This window comes from Monodon monoceros, unplaced genomic scaffold, assembly GCF_005190385.1.
Source record: "Monodon monoceros isolate NGI ecotype Baffin Bay Population unplaced genomic scaffold, NGI_Narwhal_1 Super_Scaffold_7, whole genome shotgun sequence".
NCBI classification, from domain to species: Eukaryota; Metazoa; Chordata; class Mammalia; order Artiodactyla; family Monodontidae; genus Monodon; species Monodon monoceros.
Window position 1 is genome coordinate 99,709,510 of NW_021703784.1, and position 11,705 is coordinate 99,721,214.

Below are 11,705 nucleotides of genomic sequence, written 5' to 3' on the forward strand. Positions count from 1 at the left end.
GAGACCTGTGGAGCCGTTTCTGTGAGAGGTGGTGAGCCTCTGGGCCTGGGCACTGTCCCCTCCAGGCCTGCGTGACAAGGAACAGGACAGCTCTGGGGAGGGCACAAAGCCTTGCACTTCTGTCCCCAGCTCCAGCCTGACCTGGCTCTGAGCAGCCCTGCATCACGGAAATGGTGGAGGGCAGCCCTGATGGCTGGCAGTGGGCAGCTGCTTTCCTGGAGGGCGTGTCAGCAGAAGCAGGGGACACAGATAGGATGAGGCCAGGGAGGAAGACAGGTTTGGGCTTGTACCCGAGCACACAGGAAACACCCGAGAAGGCTCTGAAGTGGGCCGTGGTCCTGCAAGTGTGCAGCTGGGCGCGAAGATGCTTGGCAATTTAGACGTGGGTATGGAAGAGACTTCATTTATAGCCTCAGATAGCTGAGTGGGTTCTACACGGAGCTGGAATCTGATGAGCTTAATTAACATCATAAATCCTGCCGGGCTCCCAATGTGGTAGCCTCCTTATTACCTGGTGGAGACTTACCCCTTTGCAAAGCTGGCTTCAGCAACTGTTCCATAAAGATTCTTGAAGTTCACAGCCCTCTTTGCTGTCTTGGAGCCCATACCAAATTTTCTCAGTCTGTTCTGTATTTGCTTATTCAATCAGCAATTCAACCAAATGTATTTAAAGGTATAAAACAACTTTCTTTTTCTTTTTTTTTGCAGTACGCGGGCCTCTCACTGTTGCGGCCTCTCCCGTTGCAGAGCACAGGCTCCGGACGCGCAGACTCAGCGGCCATGGCTCACGGGCCCAGCCGCTCCGTGGCATGTGGGATCTTCCCGGACCGGAGCACGAACCCGTGTCCCCTGCATCGGCAGGCGGACTCGCAACCACTGCGCCACCAGGGAAACCCCAACTTTCATTTTTAAAGCAAAAACTTCTACCTCAGTCCAAGCAGCCCTGTCTGGCTTACCGTTAGCCAAAGGATTCCATCCTCAGAAACATCCCTTTGCCAACTGATGCTCATAATAAGGGTCTGAAACACGCAGCGAGGGTCAGAAGTATAACAGCCAACCTCTCTGCAGTTTACAAAGCCTGGTCTCTCCTCTGAGTTATTTTAATGCTCATTTTATAGACGGAGGATCTAAGGGGGGGGTCTTGCTCATGATGCTGTGGGGGTGATTGGTCTCTACCAATTAGAAAAAAAGAAAGCAGAGCTTTTTGTTTTTATCATGTTCCATCACCCTCCAAACTATTAACATCAAAGGAAAATGGGCTCACTATTAGCCAAAACATTTGTTTAAATACAATAAAAGTGCTACTGATCTATGAGCATCAACTCTGAACCTGGCCCAGCACCAAGTGCCTTGCATATGTGATTTCATTTAACACGTACAGCTTACTCAGCGTCCTTGCCTCCCACTACACCATCTTAAAAAAGCCCAACTTTCTTGCAGGCGTCCATTCTGTCCCTCCACAGCCCAAGCCCAATCTAGGTCACGCCTTGACCAAAGTCACAGTGCATGTAATACCCACTCCCGTGTTTCCACCAGCCATGGCCAAGGAAGCACGGAGCCCCAGAGCTGTCTAGAGCCCATAGACGACGTTATGTCCATTAACAAGAAGTCCCATGCAGGCAGATGTGTGTAGCTGGCAGAGGGAGTGGGCTCAGTGATGGCAGAGGTTCTGAGGAAGCCTGGCCCAGCTGTAGGATGGGACGTGGGCACTGGGCAGCACAGAGGCCCAGAGCTCCAGCAGGTAGCTGACAGGCAGGGGTGGGGCTGGGTTCCTTCCACTGCGCCCGGCCCATCCTCAGGTGTGATGGGCAGGTCCCTGGATGGTGTTGGGATTTTTGAGAGGGTGGGGTTCTTCATTTACCAGCCTTCAGTGGGCGCTGCTGAGGGACCTTCCTGTGGCCTGCAGGGGGCAGGGCAAGGATGGGAGAGAGGACTTGGCTGGGAGGAGGGGGAATGTCGGTGGGTGGCCATGGAGCCTGGGGGGCTCTGTGCCTCGGTGTCCTGGCTGGAGCTAAGCGGACGCAAGGGAGGGCCCAGAGGAGAAGGCAGAGGCCAATTCACACACCAGGCCTGCGTTTTGGTTCAGGGGGCTCCGAAAATTCATGTCATGGGTAGAGCCTCAGCTTGGGGACAACAGGCTGACTCTCCACTGCTCCCAGCAGGAGGTGGAACCTTAGTGTCCTCAGCTGGAAAGTAGTGGCAAACTGCCTTAAATGAACTCTTTGCAAACTGTGTTCCTTAAAGTTCAAGGTATTTGTAAGAAATAACAGATGTTCTGTAAAAAGCTTTTGTCATCCCCTGTCTACTTTGCCCCCCCCTTGGAAAGTCATGAAGTTCATTAGTATATTCAAGGCTCTGAGAAGACCTGCATCCCAAAGCCTGTTTGACTCAGGGATTCCCCCCCCCCCCCGCCCCGCCCCTGACTCCCAGGAATACCTGTGGAGTCCCAGGGTTCCCTGGAATGTGGTCTGGGAAACTGCAGTGGATGTGGCTCGCTCTGAGGCTGGACATCCTTCTGGGAACAGACCGGGCTTGTCACAGGAGGTGATTTATGGGCTGGAGAGCCAATTCATTAATCTGCAGGGCAGCTATCTCTGTCCACCTAAACAGTCGATGGGAGCAATTTGCCCGAGGCAGTCCCTCTTGGCAGGGGAATTGAATGCAGAGGCCAGCAATGGCTTGGAAGTTGCCTGGGGGAACTTGAGGAGGAGAAAGGGGGTCGGCATTCTTGGCAAAGTCTGTTCCTCTCCAGGCAGGCAGTGGCTAAACAGACCCTTCACAGCGGGATTTTCCTACATACCTTTCCTCAGGTGGCACCATCTGGGGACCTCACGGTGACCTGAGGGCAAAAAGCAGTAAGAGCACCTGCTGTATGTCAACCTTACATATGTCATCTGCTTTCAGCCTGTAGCTGGTCTCACCGAGCCCCATTTACAGGTGGGAAAACTGAGGACAGGGAGCTTTCATCTTTTGCAGCGTGGGTCAGGACTGAGGCTCAAGCCAGGCCTGTTGTACCTCAGGCCACGTGTGCACCACCATCCTGTACCACTCAGGCCCTGGCCAGCCCTGCCCCTCCCCCCACGAGCCTGGGAGACCAGCCTTTCCTTTTATTTATTTATTTAAAAATTTTATCTATCTATTTATTTATTTTTGGCTACGTTGGGTCTTCGTTGCTGTGCACGGGTTTTCTCTAGTTGCGGCGAGCGGGGGCTACTCTTTGTTGCGGTGCGCAGGCTTCTCATTGCGGTGGCTTCTCTTGTTGTGGAGCACGGCTCTAGGCACATGGGCTTCAGTAGTTGCAGCGTGTGGGCTCAGTAGTTGTGGTTTGCAGACTCTAGAGTGCAGGCTCAGTAGTTGTGGCACACGGGCTTAGTTGCTCTGTGGCATGTGGGATCTTCCCGGCCCAGGGCTAGAACCCTTGTCCCCTGCATTGGCAGGCGGATTCTTGACCACTGCTCCACCAGGGAAGTCCTCCAGCCTTTCCTTTTAAAGCAGTAGCCACCACTCTGCTTCTTAGGATTTCTTTTTGGGAGAGAGACTGTTATCCCAGAACTCTTGCTGCTCTGTGGTTCTTGCAGGTCATTGGGTGATGGGGAGGGGACAGAGGGTCCCAAAACTCAGGCAGGTCTTAGAAAGTTCATCCCTATCTGGTTCCTGATTTCCTTTCAGGGGCCGTTTTCAGAGCCTTACCTCTGTAGTGCTGGGCACTGCTGGGTCTGGGGGATTCTCAAAACCTGCACACTTCATCCCTTGAGTCTCCCTGCAGGATGGGACCTTTGGGTCAACACCCTCCCAGGTTGTTTCTGTTTCCAGAGAATCAGACACTCATTCAACAATAGAAGCCTTTCTTGGGTTGGAGGCTGGGATAGAGAAGCGAACAAGACGGACGTGGTCCTTGACTCAGGGGCTGCTAGTCTGGTGGGGAGACAAAGACAGCAGCTGAGAGGGCAGCAGGGAAGTGGTACCAGGGAGCACTAAGAGAGGGGCGCCTGGCCTCACCCACGGGCTGGAAGGGATTCTTCTGGGTGTAAGTACCCGGGAGGCTAGAGGACCAGGCAGCAGAAAAGGGGGCTTCAGGACCCAGGGCAAAATCACACACAGGACCTGTCTGCCGAGGCCACCGCTGAACACCGGGCACCACGTCTGGCCCCGCTATAGCCTCTGGCTCTGTGCCCCAGGTGCCACCCTGACCCTGCAGCCCCTACTGTCTCTGAAGTTGGACACTGTGGTCAGAACTGACTCTCCACTGTGCCTCACTCTTCCTCACCCGCCACTGCGAAGCTTATGGGATCTTAGTTCCCCTACCAGAGATTGAACCTGGGCCATGGCAGTGAAAGCGCCGAGTCCTAACCACTGGATCACCAGGGAATTCCCAGTCTCTTTTTTTTTTTTTTTGTTTTTTGTTTTTTGTTTTTCCAGTACGCGGGCCTCTCACCGTTGGGGCCTCTCCCGTTGCGGAGCACAGGCTCCGGACGCGCAGGCTCAGCGGCCATGGCTCACGGGCCCAGCCGCTCCGCGGCACGTGGGATCCTCCCGGACCGGGGCACGAACCCGCGTCCCCTGCATCGGCAGGCGGACTCAACCACTGCACCACCAGGGAAGCCCCCAGTCTCTCTTTTTGATTAAAGCCACCTTAGCGGGTGTGCCGTGGTATCTCGCTGTGGTTTTGATTTGCATCTCCCTAATGACTAATGATGTCGAGCATCTTTTCATGTACTCATTGGTCATTTGTATATCTTCTTTGGAGAAATGTCTATTCAGAGCCTTTGTCCATTTTTAAATTGTGTTATTTTAAATATATGATTGGGTTATATCTTTTGTATTGTTGAGTTCCTCAAGTTTTGGAAAGATGACAGTACAGGACATTAATAACCACGGTGACAGATAATCCTGCTTCTTTCTTGCCACTGGAACCCTGATTTTGTTTGGGAAGGCAACGTGCCCAGCCTCCCACTCATGACCATATGATTTCCGCTTGCCAGATACTCACCTTCCCAGTCCCTCTTGCAGCTAGAGGTGCCCACGTGATGTGGTTCTAGCCACAGAGATGTAAGGACATTTCTGCAGGGAGGAGGGGGGCTCTGGGAAATATTTTTTGTCTTTATAAGAGGAATAGCTCTTTCTTCCTGCCAAAAGCCCGCAAGCTGAGCGAAACAAAAAGACAAAAGGGGTCTGGCTCCCGGATGACAGCTCTGAACTCCAAACCGGGCACCATCCGTCCCTACTTCTTGTTGCTTCAGCCTCTGCTGTGTGGATTTTCTGTTGCAGCCAAAAGCATTCCTAGCTGCTACAGCCATGTGACACACCAGGAAGAAAATTAACTTCCTATTCGAGTTCCCATCTTTAATTAGGCCAAATGACATTGTTCAATAAAGCCCCTGGTGGGAGTTGCACATTGAGAACATGTCAAACCTACAGCACAAACGGCCCAGATGTGAATAAGAAGCCCCATTATCAAAGTTCAAAAATGGAACAGCTTTCCCTTCTAAAGTAAAGCCCAGGTGAATGAGAATCAGGAATCCTTCCCTCTTTGGTGTCTTATAAGTTGGGCCCCAGACCAAGGGCCACACTCTGGAGTTGGCTTCCCTGGGCGGCAGCTGACACCCGTTGGGGTGGACACAGCTCCTCCTCCACTGCCAGGGTGAAGTTAATCCAATCCTAGATTTCCTACCTGCCCCACTTTTCCATAGAGCCACAGTCACTGAGACACATGAAGTGCTATTAGCACCAGCCCCATACACACAAAATAGAAAAGACAAAAAGCAGCCCCTCCATCATCCCAGCTGTGAACCCAGCAACACACATTCCTGGAATTCTGTCTGGATCAGTGGTCAGCCGCAGGCCAGAGAGGAGACAGTGTTAGCTGGAGAAAAGAGGGAAGACAGAGAAATGAGGAGGGAAAAGAGAAAATATGTTTCAGCTTCACCAGGAGACCCAGAGCCCATAAGCCATGAATTTAAACGCCACTGGGGGAGATTGCCCAACGAGAGGCAAACTGTATCTCCTGCTCCCCAGACCCACTTGGGCTCACAGCTTCCTCTCAGAGAGTGAGCGGCGTTGGGGACACCTTGGTCTTCTTGGGTAACTCAGAGTTTGCAGTGAAGTCACTCTGGTCTCCAGGATTCACCCAAGGCTTCCCGCCCCATCTCTGTGTGCATCTAGTGTATGCGAAGCCTCTTATTTCTTTGTGAGACACGCCCCACCCACCGCCCCAACGTGCAACAGGCCCTTCCCTGAGCAGTGACCCTGATTTTCTGCAGTCCCCCGGCCCCTGGGTCAGGTGGTTTCCAGCAGCTGGAATTCCCTCACTTGGGAACCCCCCAGGCCTGAGTACCTCACTTCCCACAGGTGTCTCAGCGGGAGGATCACCGCGGAATATTCCTGACCCAAGTCAGCTGCCGAGGCTTCCGAATCCTGGTGTTCCCAGAGGCCCTGGGGCAGGAATGTGTTTTTTCCATGGGCTTCTGAATTTCCTAGGACTTGAGTAATGTGTGTTATCTCTGTAGCGGCAGCAGAAGCCTTCCTTTCTGCCCCTCCTGTGTCTGCAGCAGAGGGTCAGGCTTCCAGTGTCTATTTCCACCCATGGTTCTTTCCCCACTGACATTCCCAACTTTGGCAGCAATCGGAATCACAATTACACCATTGCTCAGGTCCCACTCCAGGCGACTCTGATGAATCCATCTGGGGTGGGAGTGGGGGAGGGGAGCACATCAGCATCTTAATAAATTTCTCAGACGAGTGTAGCAGCCAGGATTGAGAACTGGGGCTTTTCTGTGGGCCCAGTGAGGGTTTTAAACATAAAAACCCACCTTCGTCCTTTCTTTTTCTTCTCTGCATAGTCTTACACTCTTTGTTGTGTTACGGAGCTTTTCTTTTTTTAAAAAATCTTTTATTACAGACCCCCAGTGAAAGTAGGTCAAGTGATAAATGGAGTTTTAGCCTGAGTTCCAATCACGGTGGAGCCAGTGGGTGCGTGGACTCCTTCTGTGGTTATTTCCCCGGCTCCTGAACATACAGTTGGGGGAGACGTTCCTGGGGACAGGTGGATGCTTCACCTCGGCCCTCCAACCTGTGAAGGAAGAGCCGTGAGAATGGAGGGAGATATGGGAGTCCCTGGAGCTTCCCCTCCCTCTGGGACAGTGAACCAGATCAGTGCTGGATCCCTGGGCAGCTTTTCAAGATCAAAGGCTTGAGGGTTGCAGGAGAGGTGATTCCTAGCACACCCCCATTTACCTTGTCTGTCACTCTGCCGGGAAGGTGGGTGGATCCTGGGGAATCACTGATGCTGCAGGGAACTTCATCAGGTGGCAACTCCAGCTGCAGCCGCTCTTGCAGGTACGGTATCGCCACGGAGCAAAGCAGCATGCCCCCGGCTCCTGGCACGCAGTGCTCGACCTGCCCGATGCTTTTTTTATCTGTACCAATTCCCAAGGCCCACTTGTGGCAGTTTGCTCTTACCTCTCCCCTTCCCAGTCTTGCCTTAGTACCACGTCAGCCGTCCTGCTTTCTGCCACTGTGTGATCAGCAAAGATCTCCATCTCTAATGATCCACAGAACAACATGCTGGTCTACTACCTGGATGGTGGTGTGCCGATTGGGCTTGGGGAGTGGGTGCTTTTTATTGTTTTTATTTTTTATTTTTTTGGCTGCACCTCACGGCTTGTGGGATTTTAGTTCCCTGACCAGGGATCAAACCCGGGTCCTCAGCAGTGAAGATGTAGAGTCCTAACCCCTGGATTGCCGGGCAATTCCTGAGCCAGTGCTTTTTAGATGCATTTCCCAGATGCACCGACCTCCAGGGCTTGGGAGCAAACCCACGCCCTCTTCTACAACTCCCTGTTCTCCTTTTGAGAAACATTCCCCTGGCTGGCCGTGGGCCTGGTAGAGGCTGAACGCTGGGCATCCAGTGACCATGCAGCTGAGCTTCTCTCTCAGACTGGGTGACCCCAAAACAGACTCTAGGCTGGAGATTGCGGGCAGGAGGCTTCTTGGGGGAGTGCTTTTAGAAATAAACCTCGGTACAGGAGTGAAGGAGATGGAATTGGGCAGAGGGAGACACCGAACTATGACGAAGCTGCTACAGCGGGCTCGCCAGTCCCAGGGGAGCTCTGGAACTGGCTTAGCCCTTCAGTGAGGTCCCACATTGAGGCAGGGGAGCTGGCTCGTTTTCCCCCTCCACTGGTGTGGCCATCAGAAGCAGGCTTCCTCCAGGGTGGGGCCGTGTCTTTGGGCGGAGGTCAGGCCCAGAGTGACTCAACTGCAAGCCATCAGAGGGCACCGTCCCTGCGACTGGGGAACAAAGGAATCAGTCCTGGGGGGGGGGGGGGCTCGCTGAACGGCTCAGCGTCCTCTGCAGCATCCAGTTGGGACCTGGCCATCATCAGAGCCGCCGAACCAGGAGGTAGCACGTGGAGCAGCACCTGGCCTAGAGCGGGGATATGCTCCATCATGAGGACGCTGCGTGAGCAGGTGGTCAGGCTCCTTACACATCGACCCCAGATTCAGTCTCTCCCGACCTTCCCCTGTGGCCTTATGAACATTTGATCGCGGAGAAAACCTCGCGGACCTGGTTTATAGATGATTCTGCCTGATATCCTGGCATTGACTGGAAGGAAGTGGATGCCTGCAGCGTTGTAGCCCCATCCAGGGCTGCCCCGAAGAACACGGTGAAGGGAAACCCTTTCAGGTGGTGTTCAAGCAAAACATTGAGTTTTCCACTTTGTTTGGACCGATGGCAAACAAGAACTCCGGACCTACAGTGATTCATGGGCGGCCCCTAATGGTTTAGCTCTGGGAGGCCAAATCTGGCCAGCGTCTGATTTGGTAAATCAAGTTTTATTGGAGGTACAGCCGCACCCCTTTGTTTGCTTGCTGTCTCTGCTGCTTTCATGTCACTACGACACAGGTGAGTAGTGGTGACAGAGGACATACGGCCCACAAAGCCTGGAATATTTAAAACTTGGTAGAAAATGTCTGCTGACCCCTGGTGCGGCAGAATGATCAGGGATTTGGAAAGAACAGAACTGGAAGATGGGTGATGAAGAGGTGACAAAGAGGTGTGGGTAAGAAATCAGTGATGGGAGTTCTCAGGGTGGACAAACCACCGCGACTACTCCCAAGGGGCATCCCCACCGCAGACGAAGCTCAGGAATCAGGTGGATGGAATGACCTGGGAGTGAAGGAAAGGGTTTCTCCGTGGATGTCTGGTGGCCCCTTTCCCCAGCTGGTGCTTGCTTGCTGAGTTCATGTTCACCGTGGCCATGGTGTTTTCACTGGGAGAGACACATATTCTGGAGATGGATTTACCTTCTCTGGCCATCCTGCTTTTGCCGGCGCCCCCATCCGCAGACTCTGCGGGTGCTTCATTTCCTGCCGTGGTACAGGATTGCTTCTGATCAAGGAGTTCATTTCAAGGAGTTCAAGAAGTGTGGCAATGGCTTTATGCTCGTGGAAGTCTCTGGTTTTACCAAATACAGCATTACTCAGAAGCAACTGCCTAATGGGCGGTGGGCTGGCCTCCTGCAGACTCACTGACATCACCCCGAGAGGATGGCGTTCTCCCTTCAGGATGCTGTGTGCACTTGAACCTGGGACCAAAGGATGGGGTTGCTCCTCCATGTCTGGAATACATGGGCCCAGGAATCAAGGGGTGGGGTGAGAGTAGCTTTCCTCATCACCCCTAATATCCCACTCAGGAATTTTTTGCTTCTCCTCCTGGCAACTCTGAACTCTGCTGGTTTGGAGGCTTTAGTTCCCAAGGAGGGACTGCTTCCTCCGGGGGACATGGTTAGTTACCGGATTGAGTTGGCCCTGTTGGGTGCCTCACCCACTAACCAACAGGCAAAGGGGGTTACTCTGCTCCTTCGGTTACTGATCCGGATCACCAAGGGGACATTGGGTTCCTGCTCTGTAATGCATGCTTCTTCCTTCTCTCTCCTCCTTTCCCTGATTTTATCATTATTAATACAAGCTGGAGGTCAATTTTTTTTTTTTTTTTTTTTTTTTGCGGTGCGCGGGCCTCTCACTGTTGCGGCCTCTCCCGTTGCGGAGCACAGGCTCCGGACGCGCAGGCTCAGCGGCCATGGCTCACGGGCCCAGCCGCTCTGCGGCACGTGGGATCTTCCAGGACCGGGGCACGAACCCATGTCCCCTGCATCGGCAGGCGGACTCTAAACCACTGTGCCACCAGGGAAGCCCTGGAGGTCAAATTTACAATTTAGGTAGCAGAATTTTCAGATTGGGTGGTGACTGAACTGGAGGAGAAATTAGCGTGTCCTGGAGATGGACGGTGTGCTTGCCTTGTTACCGAGTCTGAGCTCGTACTGCTCGCCGCAGACAGGCCAATAATAGGAGAGAGTTGCTGGGGCAAGGAATAGTGACTTTATTCAGAAAGCCAGCAAACTGAGATGATGCGGGGCTCGTGCTACAAAGAACCGTCTTGCCTGAGTTAGAATTCAGGCTCTGTTTATACTAAAAGGGGAAGGGAGTAAAGTCAAACACTTCCTGGTTCCCATCAGCCTCTGGACAGATGGGATGTGTTAATTCCTTCTTCCCTGCAGTCGTTCATGGGCAGCGTCCCTTCAGTGATTAACTTGTAATGGAATACAAAAGGTTCTTCCTTATTACAGCCTACTGGGATGAACGCACTGACTGTTGGGACTTTCATCTTCCCATTTGTGGGAGAGGGTAGGATTGTCTATGTGTGAAGGATCATTTCATCTTGTTATGTTACCACAGAGTAATTTTTGTTGTTGTATGGAAGTACAAGTGTGAACAGAGGGTGTATATGGATGCTGAGTGGGCAAAGGGTGCACTTTGCCCGTCATCAAGTTAGCGTCTTTCAGCTTCAAATCCACCCTTCTGTCCTCTTCTATGGTGTGACGCTCGCTGAGACGCTGGTCCCGCTGGACCCTGACAACAGAGGATGTTAGAGGGAGTGACTACGAGGCTGGAGGAGGAAGGGCCTTGCTCCCTCCTGTCCGTGTGAGTGTCATCCCCGCAAAACCCCTTCACTCCAGCAGCAGCAGTCCCTTCCTGCTGTCGTGCTGGACCCAGCTGCGGTTTTTCCAGCAGGCAGAACTTGTTCCATGTTAACTCCACCTATGCAGGAGGGGCCCTGCGCAGTAAAGGCTTAACTCAGCAGAAAAGCGGGAAGCAGGCTGCTCCAAGCCTGCACAAGCCAAAGAGAGAACTGGCTTTAACTAGCTCCAGGGAGCTAATGTTTGGGCCTTCGGAACATCCTTCTTAATAGAGTGTCTTTGTTCCCCTGGGGCCTTGGTCCCACCAGCGAGTTTCTGCCAGCAATATGATTTTGGTGACCACCTGCTTTTTTTCACCGGGGGCCGTGGCCGCACTGTATCAGTCTGGCCTCTAGGGAGGCTGTGGATGGGTAACTAAGATCAGCCATGTGGGTGCCACACGCATGCCTACAAGACTGACCCCCAGTACAACTCTGGACACCAAGGCTCAGTGATCTCCCTGCTTGACAATACTTCGGATGTTGTCCCATGCTGTTAATGGGAGAATTCAACACTGGCCCTTCTCTAGTTCTTGGCCCATTAAACTCTCCACTGGGAGAGGGCAGCTGGAAGCTCGCACCTGGTCTCTCCTTGACCTTGCCGTGCACACATTTTTCCTCTGCTGATTTTAATCTTTTTTTTTTTTTCTCCAAACCTTAGCAATCTGTATTCACATTTCTACATTCT